Source organism: Crocodylus porosus, unplaced genomic scaffold (genome assembly GCF_001723895.1).
Source record: "Crocodylus porosus isolate Cpor-Errol unplaced genomic scaffold, CroPor_comp1, whole genome shotgun sequence".
NCBI lineage: Eukaryota > Metazoa > Chordata > Crocodylia > Crocodylidae > Crocodylus > Crocodylus porosus.
In genome coordinates this window covers 3,365,964-3,381,657 of record NW_017728929.1, presented here as the reverse complement: position 1 = coordinate 3,381,657, position 15,694 = coordinate 3,365,964, and the positions used below count along the sequence as shown (strand labels likewise).

Genomic DNA, 15,694 nt, shown 5'->3' with positions numbered 1-15,694 from the left:
ATGTTAGCCTGGGCCAGTCCCTCAAGGATGGCCTCCTTAATAAACTTTTCTAAGATCTTGCCCAGGAAAGAAGTCAGGCTAATGGGCATGTAGTTGGCCGGATCCACCCTCCTGCCTTTCTTGAAGATCAGCACCACATTGGCCTTCTTCCAGTCTTCGGGCACTACACCAGAGCGCCAGGAGTTTTCAAAGATCTGTGCCGGGGTTGGGCTATGACTCTCGCCAGCTCCTTGAGTTCCCTTCCTTTTGTTGCTGAAGGGAATTAGATTGAACATGGTACATATTAAAGTGGTAGTAGTAGTATGTTCTCCCATGTTTACCTGAGGAAGAACCTGATATGTTTGGGAGCATTGGGAAAATACTTTATTGGAAATATTAAGAATATTTGAGGGGAGGAGGATGTTTCTTCCTCATATGCTGACTTTCAAAGCTTTTAGTTTGCAATCTAAATAGATATAGATATATAAATATGTGTGTATGTATGTATGTATGTATCTATGTATGTGTGTGTGTGTGTGTGTATATATATGTATATATAAATATATGTGTATATGTGTGTGTGTGTATAGATATAGATATAGATATAAGTGTAATGTCATGGGGGGTGATGTGTGTGTGTGTGTGTGTGAGATGCTGTTGATTGGATCTTTTTAAAGGAGAGGATTAAAATACTGTATTTTTTTAGAGATTATCAGTTTTCTTCAAAAATGCTTTATGTAATCGAATGTTACATAAGTCAGCAATATATAAAGATAGACCAAATTAAACTGAATTGAAATAGTTCAGCCTTACAAAGTGGCCAGTACCTCTTGGCCGCTCTCTGCAGACTCCTTCCTAAGGCAGTAGCAGTTAATATAGAGGGAGGTTCCAGCTCGCTGGGGTGGAGATGGTTCAACTAACAGAGTCTCTTCTGGGCTCCTGCCTCCAGCTCTACAGTCACCTCTTCAAAGAGGGCAGCAGCAGTTAATATAGGGGCACCTTTATGCCTCTTGATAAATTCTCAAAACCATTTTTCTTCCTTGGAAATGGTCCTCTGTATGTATCATACATTATCTGAATTTCTCTTTGATAATTTTTTTATTACTGAGGATAACGATGTTTTTCTTAACTGTTCATTTTATGTAACTGGCTATCCATTTGGTAATTTTAAGTCAGTAAAGAACATTGGTTTATGCAAAGCAGTTGCAACGTACCTAGTCTTTGAAACATACCTGGTGGATCTGTTGGCTGGTCAGCTAGAACAACTTGATTTCTTGTTTGTTTGCTTGTTTACTTACTATCCAGTTGGTTCCCGTGGGTAATTAAGCCATCAGATGACATCAGATAGCATTGTGAAAGCGCTTTTCCACATGATCACCTTCTGGAAAGGCATAGTGAGAGGAAACATTAATCTTTAATAAAAGTATTTTTCCATGAACAAATGCCTGAGATTTTAAAAAGGATGTATTGCAAATAAATCTTCTGGATTCCCAGCCACCAGGGAGTTCAGCGGTGCATTAAAATCCATGTACTCTATAAAATAATAATCATTGTTATGGGAGGCTTTTTTGACTACTTTCAGTAACCACGTTGGGAGGAACTGCAGGTGAAGAAGCTAATACACAATCATTTAATAAAATTTTGCAAGCAGTATTATCTCTACTTTATTGCTTCTGCTGTGGTGCTTCATTGGTCTAGAGGGAAACCATGCCAATTTTTTTTCTGAGGGAAATTTTCAAATAAGCAGAGGAAGAGAAAATGTGTTTAAGCACACAAGTTCATTATTTTTAACTTTGTTTGGATCAGTTTTGGATCAGGAGAAATTGGTTTGGAATAACAATGAAGCTTTCATTAAACCAGGACTTACTGGCTCCTGGGTTGGAGGGATAAAAGCAAACTGGGAAGATTTACGGGGACTACTGAGAAGAACAGTGTGATGACAAGAAAGAAAGAAATCAAAAAGCAATAATAGGTATTTAGGACAGAGCGATATAAATCAGTTCCTAAAAAAGGGAAAAATAATCCTTTCAGGGGCTCTGTGTCAAAGGGTTCTCATCACCAGAAGGAATGACTTGAAAGAGACATTTGGTCTGAATTGTATTTTTGCTTTGAGGCAATTCCAGACAACAGATCCACACATTGTACTGTATTGTTTCCGAAGTACAACAAGTTGTAAAATATAGTCAGAAAAATGCTTTTTAATGCTTCTCAGTCCTAAATGAAAACATTATATATTGTAAAAATACCAATTGACCAGGTTACACACAAAATCTTCTTGCTCACTCCCATAATGGTAATGATAGGAAAGAAAATAATACTTTATCATCCATCAAACAAAACTGATGGACCTAGGTAAGTAGACTTAGGCATGGTTGATTTGTGTAGAGGAGTCATTCATACCTTCTCCTGTAAATGGAACAGATTGCTGCATAACTTGAAACCTGTGTTACTGTATCTGAGCATGTACTTGATAATTAGCTGCTGATTTTTCTCCAATACATCCTCCTCAATATATCAAATGAAGAGATCAAACCTCTGGAGACTGTATTTGCAAGTAGTTGCAAAGCTCATAACTTTCTCTTAGTCATCTATATTAATAAATTTAACATATTTGGAAACACAGTAAAATTATGGTCCCAGTGAAGTTAATGGCAGTATCTCTGACTTCCATTTGCCCAGGGTTTCATTTAAAATATATTATAGAATCCCAGTAAGTCTTAAATGGCCAATTTTATAATATTTTATATTACCATATTTACTCACATACCACAAGCACCCTTTCCCCACAGATATACTCACCCCCAAAAGTTGGAGTGCATGCCTTAAGCATGGAAGTTTATTTTATTTCTAGAATAGAAGAATTGTGCTTTGATTCCTCTCCACTCAGGAGCAGCAGTGGCATTTCTATTCAGGCAGCTGAAGGAGTCAAATAAATGATTCTTCACTGCACAGGTGTTATCAATTGTCTCTACTTCTTAATGGCCTTTTGTTCCACTTTATCTTTACGCAATTTTGCTGTTTGCTAGCTACTTCTGGTCTCTTTTCAACTTTATACTGCCCTGGAGACTCTTTTTTAGCTCTTTTCAAAATTGTACCTACCCACTGAGATTAGTTTTCAACAGTGGCTAAGGTTTCAGCTTTTGGTTAAACAGGAAAGGGAGGGTGAGTGAATTTAAGATTAGTAGGAATCTCTGCAAATAACACTGGAAGTGTCCCCCACAGTGGCTCCTTTAACATTTTTAATTTCACTGCTTGCCCCTCCACCCCAGTCATCTACCAATGATCACCGAGAAAGTGAAAAATGTGACATAGTTAAAAACGATGGGGTGCCTCTGCCCATCAGGGGCGGGTTTGGGGAGGGGTGGAGCACCAAAATAAACTAAATTGAAGGAGATGCCGCAGGGGGTAGTTCCAGCTCGATTTACAGAGATCTTTAAAGATCAGGCCTGGTTCTTGCTCTAGGCAGTCATGATTCTGGGAGAAATCTCTTTTTTTTCATTCTGCCTTCTAAAAGCAAGGTGCCTGGGGGTGTGTGATATGTGAGGAAATATGGTATTTGCAGTTGCCCATATATAGTGATTCACAAAGGGATCCATCAGCTCACACCTGAAAGTATGGATATACCAGTGAGTTCTTAGGAAAAAACCCTTTCTTTTGTACAGTGGGGCATGTGTTATAGGAACCAACTGGTGAAGGAGATAGCTATGGTATCATTACAGTTTCTGCTTCCTTTACTGTGCAGTGCCTAGCCATCACTGAAATATTCTTAAGACTTTAATCATTCAATCAGTAATGTGATCATTCAGTGTCCTTCCAGAATGGGTTATTACCAAATAAGTTTCACTAAACTTCAAGAAAAGTTATAAAATATTTAAGTTATGCTAGTGCCAATGAAAAATCAGAGCAAACAAGAATTTCACTTTGTCTGCCATATTTTAGAATACCGTATCCCTCGGCAACTCAGCTTAATATGTGTTTTTCATAAACTACATGAACAAGTAGTTGAAAAAAAAAGTCATTTTAAAGAACGGTGTTACCTGTGTCACATTTTGCTGCAGAATGACCACAACATAGGCTGAAAAGAAATTGTCAAACTAGATTTTCAGACACAACATACAGAGTTAGTATAATCAGTGCTTTGAAAACAATGTACACTATTCATGCATAAACTAGGAGAGGTGATTGATCATGTCTTATGTCTTTATGTGAGTACATTGTTCTCCTAGCCAGTTGCCAAATAGTAAAGCAAACATTGCCAGTTAACAAATGCCTCTCTTCTTTCTGTTGGCTTCTGTCCCTATTGATACCTCCCACACATAACTGTAGCCAAGACTGACAACAGGATTAGAAGCAGCAGTTATTATGTATTTGTTAAGATCTGGCGGTGTGCTCAGTGTGGTAAAGGGCAAGAAACAGACAACATCTCTCCCATGTTGAAGGCGCAGATCCAGTAAAAAATGTAATCCCTGTGTGTAACTTTAGGCACATGAATGGATGATCACTGGAGCTTCCTGCATGCTTTATAAGGAGTGATGGATTCTACAGCTAAACATTTCACATTTTCTGGTCAACTTGTTTCAGTTTTCAGCCATGCAAATTCTTAATATTTCTTCATAAACCACCGTTTGTCCACCATTTACATTAAAAAAAACAAACAAACCCCCAAACCCTGCAGTTTTTTGTCAATGCCACAAGACGATTAGGAATATATTATGCATCAAGATCCTCTACTGCACCGGTCTCACTGGGCAGCTAACTTGGGAGCTGAGTTATTCACAGGTAAAACTACACTCAACTTCCATTATTATATGCTGTTTTAGCATCCCATCACTCAGATGTTTTAGCATCCCATTATAGAGCCCCTAGGGTGCAGCAGTATAACTATGGATTTTTATTACAGCAAGGAGGGTCATCAAAGTGCATCCTACTTCATTACTATGTCAGGAGGACCTGTTCCAAACTGACCAGTGAGACCCTGTAAACTTATTTTTAGCAACACAGCAGAAGGGACAGGGTCTACCTTTCCTTTTTTTCAACAGACAATTTAATGGTTAAAGATCAGAAATTTCAATATGTGTCTGAAAAAGCAGATACAAAAATGTCACTCAGCATAAATACACAAATCAGAGGGTTAGCACGTGCAGCAGCTTCCTCTATCCCTTACTGTCAGACCTTGTTCTCCCTGAGCACATGGAAGTGAGTAGCAAATTTGAAAACATTGGCTGAAATAAAAATGTGTGTAGTAATTTTCTTACAGGCAAATTACTATGAGTACCCATAGATTTAGTTCATCCAGAATTGAGGCATTTTACCTTTTTTGAAATTGCTGCAAGTTTTAGCACAGGTACTCCATAAACACATTTTTAAGCAGTACTTTTGTACGTACTTATATGTTTTACAAACTATGCATGATATTAGTTAAAAAAACAAAAGTTTCATGATTTCCTGTATAGTTCATTGGGCTGGTCCCCAGCAGAGTCAACAGTGTTTCAAGCCATGGTGACACCATAGCTCAACACTGCTCAGGACGTGTGTATACTCCAGATAGCCTCCACAAAGGAGCCAGGTACTACTTAGCTCCCCACTCATGAATGGAACCTGTGACAAGTGCTGGGATCCTCCAAAAATGTATATGCAATAGAGACACAGAGCAACCTGGTCTGGCTCCACTTCATTGAGCCTCATGTCATGCTCTGTCACCAAGTATGATTCTTTGGGGGAAACTATCAAAACAGCTTTGTAATGCCAACAGGTGCTACTTCTTCTCATGTTCTTGTCATAAATGTTTTTTCAGAGTCTGAAATTGTGATGACAAGGTATTTAGCAGAATCTAGCAGATTTATTGGAATCTGACAGGTCCGTGATGCTAAAATACCGTGAAGGTCTGTGCTTTATCCAGTATCTTAGCAGGTTCATTAGGACTATCACTTAACTATAGGTGACTCCCCAAATTTAATATAAATGTTGCTACTAGTAATCAAGTTGGCAAACTAGTTTGATCATGCAGAGTTGTTAGTAATGGTATAGAGTGGTAGCAGGTTCTTCATGGTTAAGACTACTCCCAACTTCCATTATTATACACTGTTTTAGCTTCCCAATATAAAGCTCTGTTTTAACCCCAGATACTGCCTTAGATATTGATTTGGCTTGGAAAACCAGAGATACACTCTTAAGGCACATGAGAGAGTTTATATGAAGTTTGAAGAAAATTAATCCCATGATTTTTAAGTTACTGGACATTAATGTATTGCCCTGGTATAGAATACATTTTTTTTACAAGTTTTAATATTTCATGACCCCATTTACTGTAAAACAGAGCTTAAGGATTCTGTATGGTTTTCAGGAAACTCATGTTTCAGCTATACTAAGTCAGTATGTTGTAAATAAGCAAAACTGTTAATGAATTTTTTTGCTGATACATGTCAATATATTCTGTTCCCAATTAGCTGGGGTTCATGTTGCAGTCTGTAGAGTAGATGATAGGGACATGCCATTTTATTTTTCCCCTCAGGTGGCCAAGGATGTGGTTGTTACTTCACACAGGCCTCATTGAAGACATGGGGCTCAGGAGCTGACAATGAGTGCAGGGTGAAGGTTGATCTAGGCATATTCCAAGTTATCCCTAGGTTATTCCAAGCATATATTTTGGCATGGAATGGGGAGTGAATTCAGAAGGGTTTTATTAGTCCTATTTGCAAGGTATTTTCCTTGTACTTCACAGAACCTGTTTGGATCTCATGACAGAGAAATGCAAGTCCCCCTGACTCACCTGTGACTTCTGGTGCTTTAGGAAGTGGTAATAATTCCTTCCCCATCCCTTTAAAATCTTGCCTTTCGGCTTTGACCATCCTCAAGACAAAGGGCCAGCCCTATATCCACTGACAGCAATGGCAGTAGAAGTGGGTGGAGGTTGGGGGTAGGGGAGCAACAGAGTTCACAAATTCTTTTGACATAATGATAGGATTGACAGATGACTTTAAATCTTACTTTATCCTTTTGACAAAGGCAGCAAACTGGGACTATGGAGATATTCAAATCCTAGAAACAACAGAATTATTTAAGTGCCAGATCCAAAGCTTATTGAAGTGCAGCTGAGTGGGCTGTGTCATGGACCCCATTAGATTACCCTCACTATGTTCTCTGAGTGATGGTGTTCTCTTACAGGTCAGGGGACTTACACCCCCTACTCCCATGGGAATGAATGGATGTTACTTGCATTAACCCCACTACTCCCACATCCTTACACATGCATACACAACACCGGAAGGAGAATAGCTTCCTTTGTCTCTGCTAGTATGTGGCTTTGGAGCAGATTGGCAGACCTCCACACATTACATATCTGTGAAACCATACTCCTGCAGACATCATTAGTAACTGGCCAGAGACTCGGGTGGTGTGCACTGAGCCTCAGCTGACTTTGGTGAAGCTACAAAGATTTTACACAGGCTGAAGAGATGGCTTAACTTATTGATTAGTAGTTCCCATTTAATCTTTACCTTTCCTGGGGCCCTTGGTTCTGGCCAACCCATCTCCCCACCAGCATGGTACAGGCTGCCGTACCTTCATCTGATCAAGAAATCACATTGATATTGGGGAATGTCACTCAAGATTTGTCCAAGAGACTGGATGTGTTGTCTCAGCAAAAGGCTTAGCCCTTTGCAGTTATTTTGCTAGTAATACAAGCAACAATATCTTGTTCATTTTCTATAGATCAGAAGAGGAGCCATGTGTCAGGTGAGCCAGGAGGCAGCAGGTTTTTCCCATCCCCAGTGCTGGTTGGTTTGAAATCAGTGTTCTGCAGTGTTTCTGGGGGAATCATGAAGAGCCATACATTTTGTTATTATCAGTTCCTTAGACAAATGGGGCATGCTACCAGGAACAATCTGTCGATATTTGTTCTTCAGCACACATTGCTTCGCTGCATTTTCCATAGCCGGCTGGCCTGACTAGAGGCATCAATAATTACTAGACTAGAAAAGCTACTTGGCCCAATAAGTCTGTCTCTGTAAAGTTCCTCTCTGTCTAGCTTTTCTGCTTTTGTAATGTTTTCCTCCATAAAAGTGTCTAATTGTCTGTTCCTTGAACACAACTCATTAATGTTATTATCTCCAAGTAGCTGAGTTGCTTGTGTACTCTATGGAGCTCAGGTGTTTACCCCAGGGCTCTTTTAATTCCACCAGAAGATGATGAGAAGGGCTGCCAAGTGAACTTTACTGAATATATCATGCTGGCTCATGTATGCTTTACAGTGCCATTTGTTATAAGTCATTTCACTATTTTCCATATTCACAACTGAAGGCAAGACTGGCTCATTCAGTAGTCATTAATTACAGGAGTAGTGTTTCATAGCAGTTTCCTCATACTGAACTCTAGTCAAACAGCTTTTGTTAAGAAAATAAAGGTAATCAAATGTTTGTCTGTGCACTATGCAGTGCCATGAACATGTGCTGAAAACCCACATTCTAAATGGTGTTTGAAGAATCTCCTGCCACTAGTGAGGTAGGGAGATGGAGCTGCTTCAGGGACTACTCCTGTGGTGTGTTTCACCTGCCCAGGTCCTGAGCCTCGCCTAATGCCAGAGCCTCACTAATTTTTCTACCCACCCCACACAATACAGTATTTATGCTTTAATATTTTCTGTCTTAAAAACCTACAACCTAACATATTGATGCCTAATTGCCTCTCCGACTTAACTATAGGTTACTCCCCCAAATTTAATATAAATGTTGCTTATTCCTTTCTCTTTTCATCTCTCAGCTCATTGGATGCACTGTTTATAGTTCCTAACCTCCAGCTCCTTCCAGACACCTGTACCATATTTAATCTAATTTAAGATAACTCCCCAAATAAATTTGTTTATAAATTTGTTATAATTACCCATGTATACAGTCTAATTATTGGAGGTTCGTCTTTAATTCACTCCTCCCTCACTGCTGCAGGGGGGCAGGCAGTGGCGGGGGGGCGCAGCAGTGGTGTAGGGAGGTCAAGCAGCTTGCCCCCTGCTTATGCCTACCCCCTAGCAACTCTGTCCCCTGCCTGACTCCCCATGCGGCCTCAGGTTCTTACTTTCCTCTTCTAATACCCCTCCTGCCCCTTCTTCCAGCCTCTGTTCCCCCTTCCCCATCCCTCCAGCCTCTGCTTCTCCTCTCTTGCTTCACCCCTCTCCACTCTATCTGATTCCTTACCCCACCCTTATTCTTGCTCTGTGCCAGCAGGCCCCAACCTACCCCCTGTAGCAGCCATGTGGGTTGTGTACTCCTGCTATGGGGCCTGGCTCAATGCACCAGGCTGCAGCAGTGTGGATGGAACCTGTTGACATGGAGCAAAGCTAAGAGAAAGGGAAGAAGGGCAGGCGGGGGAAGAGGCTGTAGGGGAGAGATGGCAGGGTGCAGAGGAAGTGTGGGGGAGGCAGGCAGCAGCTGTGACCACAGCCAGACCCCAGGTAGGGGCTGGAGCCTGAGCCATAGCAACTGCCTGTCTCCCCTTCTCCCTCGTATTCAATTCTTGGATGAGGAGTGCCCTTCTCTGCCCCCTGTTCCCCCACCATGTTAAATGGCAGGGGAAACCATATCTTAGAACTGAGTAAATACAGTAATTCAAGTCTTGAAAACTTTTCCTCCCTTGGTTTCTAAAACTTGGATCTTTCCAGAACACTCTGATTTTTCCTGCACTGTCTTTCAGATCCTCCACCATCTTTCTATGGGTATTCCACAGGCTTTGTTCTGGTCTCATTCTCATCCCCTTCTATACCTTATGTATTTGCACCCTGACAAGTACAGTAGGGTCCTGGTCCATGATTAAGATTCTTAGCTGCTCTAGTATTTTATTTAGTTATTATTAATATTAAAATATGCTATGCCTTAGAAAACAGCATTTCTAATTGTAAAGGGGCCTGAAGATGAATGATCTCCTTGCAAACAGATTATAGTTTGCTCCCAAATAATTTCGAATTAAAATTTTTTTCTCCATACAAAGAATGTTCCATCTCAGAACTGCTTCAAGTGGAATTAGGTGCTTCTCCTTAATCATTTCAAGGAAGAGGAGAGGAACAAAGATGTGGAAATATGATAGGAAACATGGTCTTTGAAGATTCTGGTTGCAAATACATGATTAAAATGGCTGACATTTGATGTCCCAAATCTACTGATAACCTATACATCATATCTTAGTATACTAGAACCTGAACCATTTGCAGTAGGCTGGCAGGAGAACATCAGTAAACTGTCCAGTGCTATGCTGGCTGGATAACCTGGTGTACGCTAGCTAGAGAAACATCCTGTGCTCTATTGGGAATGAGAAGAAATAACTCTTGCAGTGTACTAGTAACATGACACATGGAACGTGACACACTATAACTTCAGAAGTTACTGTAGACCTGTAACAAACTGTTTTCCATTTTGAAAGTATTTGGCCTTGTGCAATTTAAACAGTTATTCTTGATCTCTTCTGACATTTTTAGGTCATACCTAAACAGTAAATTACATCTAATTGGAAGTTGCTAGTCACAATCCTTGCTGAGAGCTAATTCAAAACTATGTTGGCTGGTACTACAAAAAAGGAAAGAAAGAAAAAAAAGAGAAACCATAGAGCAGGGACTTAAAATTTGGCTAGGATACTCAAGAAGACTCAAAGGAAAAACTACAGGTTAGATATGTTTAGTACAGATTTGTTAGAATTTAGCAGCTATATTGTGTGACTTCTTTCTATACTGGGCATATTCCCTACATGCTACCTCAGTTGCACGTGCACCATTCCCAAGGCAGAGTGGGAGAGAAACATGGGCATAACCTGCAGTGATAAGGGTAGGAGCCAGGAAATAGGAGGGTGTCAGAGGACAGGCAGGGACTGAGGATGAGAGATTGCACTAGAAAGCAGTGGACTGAGGGCCCTTCCACATGTTCAAATTAAAGCTGGATAGAAACCAGCTATCAAGTTGCATATTTTCAAGCACTAACTTTGCAGCTGGTTGGTTTATTTTACAGCTGGATAGATATTTTTATGGCATTATAATTACTTTGCACATGTGCCTGGTCTAAATTTATTATGTGATTAATTAATTGTGTGATAATTACTTTGCACATGTGGCTGGTTTCAATTTATTGAGCAATTAACCAGTTAATTGTGTAATATATGTAATGTGTGGCAGGGGCCTGAGTTGAGGAGGTGATAGAGGCATAAGGGTTTATGGTGAGAACAAGTTAAGAAGGCTTGTTTAGAAATAATTCATTTTGTGTTTAGTAGAGAATTTGAATCATCTGTTATGTGGAAAAGTTACTGTGAGATTCTTTAAAGAATATCAGAATCTGAACACAGAAATGCTGGTACAACCTGAACTTTCTTTCAACATGTGTATAGGGTGGTGGGTGGCAGGGGGGCATAGTTGGGTCTTTAGAAATTACCCAGTAGGCCTGTTTCTTATATCTTGTAGAGCAAAAGTTGCTTGTACTGACAGCATAAAGACTGCAGTAGAAGTTGAACTGGGTCCTAAAATGTAAATGCTCTTCTCCCCCTTCTCCTATGTTATCTTAGGCTAGAAGTTAACTTCGTTGCAGTATCTGGGGTGACTGGGGGACAGACAGGAAGGGTTGAATTGTATTTGTGATTGCTGTTTGCCATCATGCTTTTTACGTGATGGAGAAAATTAAATTATCCATTGATGTAAAATGCCTTGGCAACATTGACTTCAATAGACTTTCAGCTGAGTTATAGCCTATCAGGATTTGCTTTATAGTGTTGTATATGCATGACACATTTGACCTAAGAGGTACGGAGGTCTAGCACCTCCTATAGCAGAGCCTTCAGCCCACAGAGCCTATTATCTGGCCTGTAGTGCTGCTTGTGGCTCTCTGACTGGCCCCCCGCACTGCACACAGCATGCTCTGGCCAAAACCAGTATGCGGAGTCCATCTGCCATGGCTATATCACACAGCCTGCGGCATGGGCTGTGTGTGGCACCTATGCTAGCCCAGTCCTGCACACTGGATCTGGGGTTGGTCTGGATTGGGTCCACAGACTAACTGCCCATGCTGGATCCAGCACATGGGCCTCATCTGGCATGGGTGCCACATGCAATGTATGCCCTGGACTAGTCCCACGTGGCATGCTGTGTAAGATCCCAGAACTGAAACATGCTGCGTGTGGTGCATAGGGCTAGAGCAGTATGTGCGGCCAGTCCAGGTTGTGCACTGCATGTAGTGCCTGAATTGTACCAGCTATGCAGACTGGATCCGTATGCGAGGCCAGATGGGTTTGATCCCCTTGCCCCATAGTATTACCCTCATCTTCTCCCTTTTGTGTCTGTGAGTGGGTAGAAAGAAAAGCATTGACACCTAGGTTTGTTCTTACTCTATTGTCTAGTTTATGGGAAGTGTGGTTTGCCATATGTGTTCTTTGCCTTCACTGTGCAGTAGAGAAAACTCTAGTACTGGACTTTGTGTTTCTCTGCAGAGGCACCTGTTTTCAGATTTATATGAGGTACTTCTTGCATCCCAGTTCATCCAACATACCCTCAAAACTCTTGCTTTCTTTTGGTGGACAAGTGGTTGTGTATATCTGTTGCTTCTTATAAACAGTCATACTCAGAAAATGTAAAAGGAATGATAAGCCAAATCTTTAAGGGCTGCACTGAGAATAACAATTCATTAAAAAACAGAATTTTTTTAATTTCTTTTCTGCTCATATATTACCTAGTAATGGATTGATTTTTTGCTTTAATTTATTCAGTTTTTGGCATTTTAACTTGGTTTGTAACTTGATTGTGAGCAGGTCTTTGGGATTGCTTGCTATTCAGAATAGTAACTTGATCTGAGTGGACACATTAGTCATGTTTCTTTTTCCCTATTTGAATCATGTTAACTCAGTCAAGTACAGTATCTAATATGAATGATCTATTGGGTTTCATGAAAATTATGCTGTTTTTCACCCATTATTTGGATGAACATTATAAGAATAATGTTCCACAACACATCGAACTGCAAGGCAATATTTAAATTATTACTTCTGGCTGTGATAACACCTGCTGTATAGACACCTACATGGTCAGTGATGAAGAAGAACTAGCTATTTTATTTCCGTAATGAAAAATGCACAAAATATTAGCTAAGAAGTAAGTAATGTGTTTTAGCTGTAAGCAGCTGGGAAAGAGAGCCCTATAAAACCAGTGTGAGATGACACAGACATAATTTCCTCATAGAAATTCTCCTGAAAAAGAAAATGAAATGTAGCATGTTAGTGGGGGATGTGTTGTGTGACCTGCCAAAGGTAGTGAAAGCAAAGAATATACAACAACCCATGCTAGACTGCAGCATCTGGGCTTATCCACACCTGTGCTCTTCATGCCTTCATCAGTCAGTGTCTACTGTAAGGGCAGCAAGGTGGCTGTATAACCTTATTTAAGCTGTTTAATCCTTTAAGGTATACAAAGAATAAATATGTTAATCCTGATGTTTCTGCATTTTGGCATAATGCACTAGGGGTCAAACATTATAACACACTTCAGAGATTATGAACTATAACATAGGCATATTCTTTGGCCTTGGAAATCATTTAGGTTGTCTCTGCAACAAGAATAGCGTAAAAATATTTCCTCCCGTAACATTTTGTATAAAAGTCTTTTTTGAGCTTTTATCTCAATTCACCCTTACATATCTAGTATTTCTCTTTTCCAAAAAACTTCAGGACAGTATCTAAAAAGGAAACATTTCCAGGAGTATTTACTTCCCTCAGAGATCCAGTGAAAGGTTTGCTTTTGCCTTTCTTTGCCTTCATTTTCAAACTAATGTTAGAAAATGGGAAGTTTTAAAGAATTAGTGCAACAGTGGAACCCGGGATGTGGAGCTGTGGGCAAGGCTTTTTGCCTTCCCGAGCCTGGGGTCACTCCAGTCTTGAGAGAGGATGGAGGACTGCTGCTGCTCTCCTCCCATAGACGTGGAGGTGAAGAGTGCATGCGGCACCACCCCCCCCCCCCCTCTTCCCCAAGCCAGGCAGTCCCTTTGTTTGAGAAAAGACAGGAGGCTTTGCCAGCTCTTACCAGCTTCTCTTTGCTGTTCCTTGCAAATGTAGCACTGCATATACTCCAATAAGCCCTGCAGAGTGGAAGAAAAGAGAAGGTGGAATGTTTTGCAATATACTGGGCATGTGTACACATGCATTAATGCATCTTTTCTAATGCACATTGAATTTAGTACCTCCGATGTGAGGGCATTTTTGCACATGTTCTGGGAGGTATTCTGAAAAATGGTGGCAAGGCACTTTGAATTAAAGCTTATTGAACAAGCTTTAGTTCAAAGTCCCGGATGCCATTTTTCAGCATAGGGATGCTGAGTCATGTGATGCTGAAGTCTGCTGGAGCGCATTAATTTCCACGCTGCAGCAGACTCGATTAATTGAATCTGCTCCAATACACTAGATTTCCAGCACACTGGAGCTGGTTCCCTGTATGCTTATAGGAGCTCTGAGGTACTAAATTAATGCGCTAGCTGCACTAGCATGCAGTAATGCATTTCCATGCTTTTATAGTGACAGTGCGCAGTAGACTTCTATTGTGCATTAGCATAGTGTCGTGCTTTTTTATGTAATGCTTTATTTTACTGTGCATTAAAGTGCATGTGTAGATGTGCCCACTGTATGTGCAGTAAAGCTCAAGTCCCATCCACTGGGTTTTTGTACTTCTTGCTCTGTATTTAGGTCACAGGCAGGGAGAGTCACTGTATTCTTCAGGTGCAGGTATCAGTGAGTTGCTTTTATGACAGATCTGTTTGATATCAATATCTGAAAATGATAGAGGTCTGATGTTCTCCCAAAGTATAACACCTCAGAGGAGGCTATTTGTCTAGTCAGCAGCCTCCAGGCAACACCTGCTCATTCCCTAAGGTAGGTCAGTTTTAAACAACTTACCTGGACTACAGTCCTCAAAGAAACAGAAGTTGAGCAGTGTGCCTAATGTGTTCCTCAGTATGTTTGTGCCTGTGTAGATCCTAAACAAAAAATTAAGGGGGAAGGGTTGTTGCGGTGATGTGTCAACACCTGATAAAAGGTTGCTATGCATACTGTGCTCTATATATTATGGTGGCAGAAGCAAGTGGAGCATGTGGCTGGACACTACAAGGGCAACAACAGATGATACATAATCCACCATCTCTCTCCCTCTCTCCCCCGCTCCCTTGTTTTCTTCATTACTGCATCTCTCTATTCAGACCATATCTAGCACAATGGGGCCCTGAGCTTCTGGGCACTGTTGTAATTCAAAGAAGAATAAAGCATTGGTTGGGGGTGGGGAGAGATGGAAATGGGGGAAAAGTCATCTCGTATTTTTCTGTTTAAAAGCAATCCCAAACCCTCCTGAATCCCAGCCTGGTGCCTCAGCCTCCCTCCTCACGCAGAGCCTGAAGGGACTGGGGCATGCTGCAGGCCCCCACCTACACACGAGTGATTTCTTTTCTTCCCAGGAGAATTTGTGCAGTCTTGTCTCCAATGCCTGATGAAGGGCTTGTTTGTGCCCGAAAGCTTGCAATGAAAGAATGATTTTTGTTGTTGTTGCAAGAACTTGGTCGGTTTAATAAAAGCTATATATCATGTCTACTGCGCGTCCCGATCGCCTTGTATACAGAAGCGCTTGAAATATCGCTGGATCTGGTGCTGGGCGCGTTTGCCTCCCGCAGGCTGCTGGGGGTAGCAGTGCCCGGCCACCCCCGCTCGCTGCTCTGAGCCGCCGCCG

General features: G+C 41.0%; 1 protein-coding gene across 1 annotated transcript in view; it reads left to right on the top strand.

Moving 5' to 3' along the window:
* Positions 1–15,694, top strand: part of ARHGEF4 (Rho guanine nucleotide exchange factor 4) — a 397,910-nt gene that overhangs the window by 341,580 nt on the left and 40,636 nt on the right. The gene's annotated exons all lie outside the window — the stretch shown is intronic.